This window comes from Gallinula chloropus (genome assembly GCF_964237585.1).
Source record: "Gallinula chloropus genome assembly, chromosome: 3".
NCBI lineage: Eukaryota > Metazoa > Chordata > Aves > Gruiformes > Rallidae > Gallinula > Gallinula chloropus.
Genome location: NC_140087.1, coordinates 68295180 through 68304911, shown reverse-complemented (window position 1 = coordinate 68304911; position 9732 = coordinate 68295180).

Here is a 9732-nt window from a genome sequence, read left to right as displayed (position 1 = left end):
GTTTGTTTTAGGTTTTGTTACAAACCTAGAACACGGGCCAAGTTTGGGGAAGAAGAAAAAAAAAAAGGCAACAAAAACCTGGGCAAAGTTTCAAGCAAATCAAGACCGATTTATGGTTTTGACTGGAAACCATACTCAACTCACTACTTTCACAGGGGTTTGATCTGAAACCAGGCACAATCTGGCAGCCTGAAGCTGACTTTCGCTTCGGGTTAAATGGAAAGCCAAGCCCAATGCATCTGCCCAAGTATCCAGGTCTATGGGCTCCTCAGAGGAAGGAAGTATTCAGTCTCAGATGCTCTAGAGATCCTGTAACAGCAGCAGCAGTACCTACACACTGGTGTAAGTCACTCCAGCCTCACATGGGTGACACATTGGACTTCAGGACAGTATTGTAATATATGCTGAGAGCTTTCAGTATAAAATACATCATATAATTGCAACTTTTCTATTCCACTCCCCCCCCCCCCCATTTCCTTTAATTGTTTGTTTTGCTTTTAATCTCTTTGCTGCTTTGGTACGGTTGGCTTGTTATCAGATCACAGACAAAAATTCTGGTGGCCTTGTATCAAAGGCCCTAAGTTGCTGCAGTAATTGAGAACGCTGCTGTAGCGCTGATAGCGATTCACCAATTCGCTGGGAGATAAGGCGCATGCCTTGCTACGCGCATAGGCCGCGTTATCTCTGAGCTCTCTTCTGCCTCTGCCTCACGCTGATACGTTGTGTACGTTTTAGGCCTGCTTTCAAAATACGAAACAGAAGGGCCCGTTTGAGAAAAGTGATGGCGACCGTGCCATTGCTAGAGTGACAGCACAGGCGTCAGCCTTTCCCAGAGGCAGAAGGAAGGCCGAAGCAAATAATGGACAACCAAAACCATTATTTCACGGTCCGTGCCTGGCTTCTACTATTATTTCGCATCGTTAAGTGTAACGTCTTGCCTCTCCCTGCCAGCCCTCTGTTTTCCAAGTCCCACTTAATACCTTCTAGATGTGGACAGCGAGGGTTTATGCATCCTTGAGTCTGATAAGATGCTCCAGACACACAGCCGCTCGCAACACAACAGCCCAAAGCCAGCACACCAGTACTGGGGCCCTGCATCCTGCGCCTCACACAGATGTATGTGTGTGCTTGTCTATACGCTGGGAGTAGACTTTCATGGGATTAGCCACTGGGAACATTAAGTGCATGCTTCAGTTTCTGTGGGACTGGCAGGCCTATCTATTAGCAAGAGAAACAGATACATAAATGCTACTTTGCACGTACCCAGTCCCCCATCCTAAATCTTTGTATTTCAATTAGATTAAACTCTGCAGAAACGTATTATTTCATGAAAAAAAAAAATGCCACAAAGAACAATCCTTTGTATAGGATATCAAAGAGCCATCTTGAGACATGGCTCCAGTCGAGTTGGCACGGAAGAGGTAAAGCATCCCCAGCCACGAATCCTTCCCAAACCAGCAGGAAGCCACAGGGAAGTTTGCTTGTTGGAGCCAGGCTCCTGGAAACGTGCTGCTCTCTGTAGTGGTTTCAACAACAACAACAAAAAATCCAGCAGCAAGTATGATGGCCTTAACATATGAGCTACCCGCCTTATGAGCTTCAGTGGGTGCAGGGGAATTGTTTTGTCACTGACCATTTCCCCAGGTCCCTGCTGAGATGGGCTTTGCCTCCCAAGTGGTCCTTTCCCAGTGTGAGGATACAGGTGGAGAAACAGCTGTGCCGGCTGAGTGGCTCCCACCACCACTGTCCCCACAGGTCCATCAACCTGGTCCCTTCAAAATCTGCTCTTTACTCTAATTATTGAGCTCATTTTCACCTTCCTGACAGAAGCAAATTGGAGACAGGCTGCAAGCAGCAAACATCTGCCTGCACCTTCACTGTCACATCTCCCACAGGCCTTGGCTTCCTTCTCCGTGACACCTTGAGCCCCGGCAAGCCATGACAGCCACCTCTGGGCACTCCTCCAAGCTGGGGGACCAGCCAGTGGGTTTCACCCACAATTCTTCACCTCTGCATGGACTTTGCATAGGGTTAAACCAAAGCAGAGCTTAGCCCAGCACTGCCAGCCCTTGCAAGACAGAAGGCAGTTTGGGTTGGTATTCCTGTACTTACCCTTCCCAAATGCGCCAGGCTGCATGATCTTTGCAGGCGCAAATCACCTGAGGTGACCAAGGTTAGCCATGATCCTCTGGATGTTAATAACAGCCACCAACGATGCCACCATTTGGTCTGTGCGCAGAGCTGCCAAGCAGCCAACCAAATTCCTCCTTAATATCACCCCAACGAAAGGAAGGTTATTCCGGCAGGGGTAATTCTTATGTCTTCATGCTAGACATGTGGAGATCCTTAAATCCAGATTTCTATTTACATTTAAAGTATCCTTCTCAGAGGGTAAGTGAATTAGTCAGCTGTGCTGTCTACTAAGGCAGACTGAAAAAATGAAGAAACTATTCCAGCTGAAGCACAGCTGGACAACTTTTCTTGTTCTTATTATTTGATGCCCTTCAGGATATAAAGAAAGTCCGTGCTCCATTGTTCCAGTGACAGAATAAGGCCTGCTGAGACCTCACCACTTCATTACAAAACATTGCATGCTGGAGCAACCACAGAAGGCCACAGCTAGCCAGCTCCGGGAAAATCAGAAAAAGAGTTTGCTAGCTTAAAGTGGCTCAAATTCAGAATTTCTATCCCCTGCTAGTCAGAACACACAGCATTATTTGTTGGTCTGGAAGGAAATGCTGGTCACTTAAGCTGCCAGTTACCATACATCTGGTTTTAAAGGGGTACTGACTTCACATTAGACGTTACAGCTGGAATGTGAAGCTCTAGGACTTGACTGTCTTCTGGACATTGTAGTGCAGCCACCGTTCCCCTGGACCAGCTCCTGCCTGTCCCTGCCCAAGAGTGCCAACGAGCCAGGCAAACACTTGAGCTGCAAACCACATTTGAGCTTCAGTCAGTTGCTTGGGATGTTTCTCTCATGCCTATCAGCATCACCTCTCTTATCAGGAGTGAGCACAAGGCACTTTGCTTCTCTCTACATCCCTAGCCTTGCCTGATGGTGAGCAAGCAAGCTCCCAGTTTGAGCACACCTCCACACTCGTAGCACCAACAGAGCCAACCTTGGAAGACAGAGGCCTGCAGAGCCCCACCAGGGATGGGGTACATTCTAATAACACTAGCCCCCGGTGCCTCTTGCATGACCCTACACATCTACCTCTATGCGACCTGCCAGCAAACTGAGAAACCCCGGAGCCTATTGGGATGAAAGGCTGGTGCCAGTGATCCGGTTGTTAGAAAACCAACCATCCAGTGGCACAGCCACTTAAAACCAAGCACCATAAAGCTGTATGCATCCATCCCCTGTTGCTTCGAGTCTTTTCCTCACTGCTGCTTCTTCAATATCTTTGCCTTCAGCCATAGCCCAGGCTCTACCCCAGGCACTGTTGTGAGTCTCCACCTGTGCCCTGGAGACACATCCAGGAGTTGCAAGCACTCCCCCGGGCCTTAAGGTAGTAGAGCTTCCAGCCACCCGTTCCCCAGGTTAAACGCCTCCCTTTTCTTGTTTCTGCCAAAGCATATTGCTCAGCAGGAGTTGAATGAGGCCAAAAAACCCCAAAACATTTCTAGGAAAAAAAAAAAGACAAACCCAAAACATGCAATTTTGGAGCTTCCAAAATGAGTGAAGCATGGCAAATACTTTCAACTGTATCCAAAATATAGGGGGAAAGACATACATATCTACATTTCTTGAACGAAACTGTTTTGTAAATGCCACAGCATTTTATTTCAATGCCTCTTAAGCACAACCCTTTGATTTGCTATTTTGAAGTGGCATTTTCCACTCAAAAGAGACCTGAAATAGAAGAAAGTGTGAGAAGCAAGAGGGGTAACTAACCTCAAAACAAAACATTACATTCAACATGCGATTCGTGTTGACCCAAAATAACACGTTGGGTTTTTTCTCATTTCCCTCAAGCAAAAAAAAAAATAAGGGAGGAGGAAGGGAAGGAGTAGGGAATTGACCCAATCCAAGTCTTTTTCTCTCCACTTTCCAGCTCAGCCCCTGAACTGTGGCATATTCTCTGCTTTGTGCCTCCTTGCCATGCAAACACGGAGTGAGCAGCAAACTGATCTGCTTTGGGGCAAACCAAACCCTCAGGTGTCTTGCCTTTGCTCAGTCTTAACTGGAACGTATGAAGCGCGTCGGTATTACCCGGGCTGCCTGACTCATGAATTTCAGGAGCATCTAGAAGGTGCATTGCAGATGATAGAACCTTTGCATAGCACGTGAGGCAGGGTGAGGGGAATCGGTTCATGTTTAATCTTTTCTTCCTAACCCTGTCACACTCACTGTACGGCTTTGGCAAGTTGATTCACTGGTGTGACTCAGTTTCCCTGACTCCAGAGCAGAAACAGGCTTTATCAGCACAGCAAGTGGCTGTGCCGGCTCATGGGTGTGCTCTCCCAAAACCATCACATTAACCTCTGCACTCACGTGCAGAAAAGTTTCTTTCCTGCTATTTCGGCATCTACAGAATACAGAAAGGCTGTAATGGTCTAACCCTGCCTAAGGCAGGTGTCTCTTTTGGGATATAACTCTTGTTTGCAAGGGCAGCCAAGCCTTGAGAAAAACAGCTTCTTCCCTCCCCCCATTTCCACTTTTCACTTTTTTTTTTGCATCTTCCTCCGCGGTTTCCGGCGGTTCCTTACAGCCCCACAACAGACAGCTGTGATCACTGTACCTGTGAGTGTGTGTCTGACTTTTTCCTCCCCAAGAGATTTGTCTAGAAGATAAGCAGAAGCTTGCGGAAATCCCGTGACACCGACCGTACGGCAGCTCTTTCTAGCGGTGATCCCAGTGACAGTTTGTCCTTCTGGAGGTCCTGCTGACAGACACGTCCGTGCATTTTGCACCCCCTGAAAAACTGAAGTAAAGCTTTGGGTGTCTTACACTGTGGCCCCAAACACATGAAGCTCCACTGCTGCTCTGTGGTTTTGCTGTGGCCAAGCTTGCTTTCATTTTTATGTGGTGGAGGGGAACGCGGCATCTGGCTTTCACCCAGGGAATCCCTGCACTGTGGTCCTGCATGCTGCACCCTAAAGATACCACACACGCAAGGACGATCCCTCCCTCTGCATGGGATCAACAGGGAATTCATCCCCCGAGATCTAGGAGAACAGAGGTATAATAAATGCAGTGAAATTATGAAGTGCTTTGTTGAGTGATGACTCTGAAGGGAGAAAGGAGCAGTGAAGAGATGAAGAGTTGGGGAGGAGGGTGAGATGGGTCAGGCACGTGTCACCTGCATGGGAGAATCCCATTGTCTTGTCATGGAGTGAGGCCAGTTAATTAAGAAGGGTTTGTTGGGAGAAAAAAACTTACCCAGAAAAGGAAATCAGGACAAAACAATATTCCAAAGATGCCTGTTAGGAGGCCAGGATGGACCTAAGCCTTTGGGATCTGGTCAGGTGGAAGCGGGGTGCAGACCCCCTGTGGTTTGGCTGAGGTTGTAGTTGAGTTCAGGGGCTCCTAAGAACAGGCAGCCAGATTTCAGCCTTTCCAAAGGAGCCTCCTTAGGTCCTGACAGCCACCTTCTCCTCAGCATCATGCCAAACCTTCCCAAGGCAGACCCTACCACATTCAACACAAACCCACACAAATACACATGAAAAGACAAAGCCAGGCCCTCCTCTCTCCCTTGAGCTAGGACTGTGTACAACGTATCAGACCTTCCCAGTTCCACTCCAAGGAAAGGTTTATATGCATATGCTTTGCTTTTTTTCCTAGTTTGGAAAAGCAGAAAAATATTTCTTGGGCTTTTCTTTCAAAAATCACTATGCTGTCATATTTTTGCAGCAAAATATTTCAATTAGGGTTTTATTGTTCTTTCTTTTTGTCAGTAAGATGAATTTAGTATCTGGTTCCATAGACACAGCAAGAGTGTAAATCAGAAATTAGAGGAAACTGGGAAGTCCCAAGTGGACCTACCTGGCTACAGAGCAAAGATTTAAGATTTATTTGAGGACACGGAAGTAGAAAGAACAACAACATTTCCTCTGGGAGGAGCATCTCTTGTATTCATGGCTTTCAGTTTAAACAGAAATGTCCTCCCTCAGCGATTTTGCATCACAGTGAACTTGGGAGATGTAACGCAACTGGAAGAGGGCAGGGAGGGGAATCCCTAGGACTTGATGACAACATTAAGTAAATCCAGAAACTCTCCTACAGGAAACAAAAGTCAAAAGAGGAAAAGGAAAAAGGTCAACACCACCTTCCAGTTTAAAACTCTCTGTAAGCCATTGTTTTGCAAATGAAAACGTCAAGGGAGGCAGTGTCTTCTGGTGGTGAATATTCCCGTATTTCCTCCTCCTTTTGAACTTGGCCAGCACATTTGTGTGGAACCTGGTAACCCCACAGGCAGCTACACACTTACTGCAGTGCCTAGACACGGGAGAGCAGTGTGCCTCCGGAGTGAGCCCAGGATACTCCAACTGCCATGCTCTACCAGAGCAACTGCCAGTATCTGATACTTGAAGGGGATTGCAAAACCTTTCCCCCCAGCCATGAGTTACAGGTAAAGACTGTCAGGGAATAGAGGCAGAAGAGGTAAGTCTCACTCCAGCAAGAGTTTGGGGAGAAATTCGATGGAGCCAGTGGTCTCTGAATCTACCCATTCAGCTCCCAGGAACCATTGAGGTGGAGGATGAATTTGGCATCAATCCCATATGAACCCAGAAAGGAGGAATGTGGTTCTGCCTGGATGCACAGCCCATGGCAAGGTTTCCATAGCTGCATACTTTCCGGGAGCTATGTTAAAAGCCAGCTGCTGGTCTCACCGTGGTATATGTATATCCAAAATAAAGGCACCAGTGGTGCTACTCCTGGTCCACACCACCATACTGGAGAGGAGAAATTTTCATCAGTAGTTTTAAAGTCACCTAGAGCTCAATGGTAATTCTTCATACCAGGCATGATCACCCCTTCTCAGCCTGAAAACCACTACCCAAAATCTTCACACCACAGGGAGCCACCAGACCTTGACCCCCCAGCCCAAAATCCATGGTGTGGAGGAGCTGGGAGGGAGAAAGGGAGAGTTACCTCATCCCCAAGCTCCGCAGCTCCCTGGGTGCCTGGCCACAGGGGTTCCCACACAGGCTCACACCCTCCCAGGCAATCGGCCACCCTCACTTCAGCACCAAGACCAATTTTTGCAATCGCACCCTTCTTCAAACCAGTGGGAATTAGAGGGTTTGTGACCCGACTTCCATGATTCAGGCGCTTGCAATTCTGCGGGATGTGGGTGCTTCCCTCGCGCGGGACATCTGAAAGGGCAAGCCTTGCTCATCCTCAAAATTACATACAGTGTTTGGATCTCTTTCATGTCGCAGCACAACTTCCTGGCTGAATGCATATGCTGCACCCCTTTATGGTAAGCGTGTTTTAATTTAGGCCTCTGTGATGTAAGACCCTGAAAAGTGCATTTAAAATTGAAAAGGCAGCTGGTCCTCTACACTAAAGGCACAAATAAGATACCGCAGAACATTTTCTGTTGGGCGTGCCTTCTTCAAACACACCTTCATTAGAAAGATTAAAATTCAGAAGACAGGCAGCATATGTCTTACAGTCATTATTTTAAAAAAAAAAATAGAAGTTGGGGGAAGCATTATAATGAAGAATCTAAGTTTAATTCTTTATCCAAGTTGCATGTTGGCACAAGTGCAAAGGAAAGGGCTTTTGTTTAGGCAGCAGAAACTATTTGTAGGTGAAAACACTTCTTTGGAGGGTGAAAAAAGCGTTTCATCTCTAGAGAGTTATTTTCAAACCTGGAAATCTGGGTGTCAAGAATTTTCCTAGGGTGGATGTGCACACTGGAGCACTTTTACTCAGGCCACACTGGGCAAACGATTACAACCATGTTCAGTTTGATGGGGCAGCTCTTTGTTTTAATCCACACTGGCACAAGTTGTGAGAAGAGAATAAGCAGGGTGGTGTTCAGGCTTGAAGTGCTTCCCAAAATTCTCCTAAGGTTGGAGTAATTCTGGTGTGTCTCACAAGCAGGTTAGAATTTATTCCTGTCCTTTCTGACAGTAAATCACAGGGAAACAGAGGGGCTTGGGTGATTGGAATACCACTACAGACAGGCAATTAGACACATGTAAATAAGCACAGGAAACTAAATTCAAGTGCAGTTGTCTTCCTATCATCGATGACTCCCAAGTGCTCCTGAGTCTGAGTTCTCCCCAACACCTGGGTATCTCCTTGGGCTGTGATTTCTTCATTGCTTCTGCTGCAAGGGAAGATCAGCACTCTTCTCCATCTTTACAAAGGACTGTGAAGGATGCTCATGAAGATCGGTATGTCAGACCAGACATGATTACACAGATGTACCAACTATATCAAAAGCTACAATATATCATTTATTACCTGGGTGATTATCTTTTTGCAAGATCTTGTGTTCCTCAGTGATTATCTCCCCACCACTCCCTACCCACTCCCCACCCCCCCGCTTTGGAAAATTAATATGAGAAACTTCTGTGTAATGAAGTGCCACTGTTAAAAGATCAAGGTCCCTTTTGGAGTAATGGTGTGCAGCAAAGTAAGTTGCTGCAAAGCTTCCACTCCTTTCTGGTACAGCAGATTTTATGGTCAAGTAAAGCTCTGGCTGTGATTTTGGTGACAACAGTGGCACAAAGTCCTTTCTGCTGTCCGTATTCTTCAGAAAGCAGGAGGCAGCAAGCTCTGGTGCCCCTTCTCAAAGGCTGCTTTGCTTATCCTGTTACTAGCAGAGGAAAAGTCCATCAGCAGAGGGGATAGTGTTGACTTTGACTTGCAACAGCAAGGTGAAATCTCCTTTGCTTTGCACCCTCCCAGGATTTTAAATCTACCTATCTTTCTTTCAGGAAGACAAAGATTTAGCCTGGTTTGCCTGTGACCCCAAAGAGGAGAAGGGACAAAAATCAGACTGCCATCTCCCAGGCCTTTGATCAAGTCTTGTAGGAAACCTTTCACATTTGTTACTTCCTTAGACTCAGAAACGTCAAAGAGAAGACCCAAATCTCTTTAGAGCTGAGCAGGAACCAATCTGTAAGCAGCTTTTCAATGTCACAGTTACCCTGAGCATTTTATGTGGTAACAAATTAAATACTAGTAGCGTGGCGATGGCTTTGGTAGGAAGAGCAGCAGCCACATGTAATGCATACTGCCCATGCAGTTAGGGTAATTCCCTGAGTTTTGGGAGGCTACACTGTGTGGGAGGAACAGATCTGGTAGGAGAGAAGCAGCAGGACACAAAAAATAAAAGCAGAGCCCTGGATTCCGTGATAGGTCCGATGAAGACGAAATTAATGGCATTAAACAAAATACCATCAGTCACCAAAATGTCTTCTTTATAGCCTCTCTAGCTCCCTGGGTAAAAAAAATAAAAGAAGTGATAAAATGCTTAAAATGCCAGACAGTGCTGCCAAGTTGGGGATGTAATAAGAAGGTAGGTATCTGGATACTGCTGCAGATCTTGTTCTTTGTTCCCCCAGAAATGTAGGGCAATTGAAAACCTTTCTGAAGAGAAGCCCAGAGTTTTGCAGAGCTGGATGCCCACGCTGAAGCTGTGTGACGCTGAAGCTGCGCGTGGTCCCAGCGCACACGCGTGTTCCCCGTGTTGTCAATGGGACAGCTCCAATGTGTGAAATCCAGAGGCAGGAATTTGCCATAAGCCACTAAAGGTAAAACAT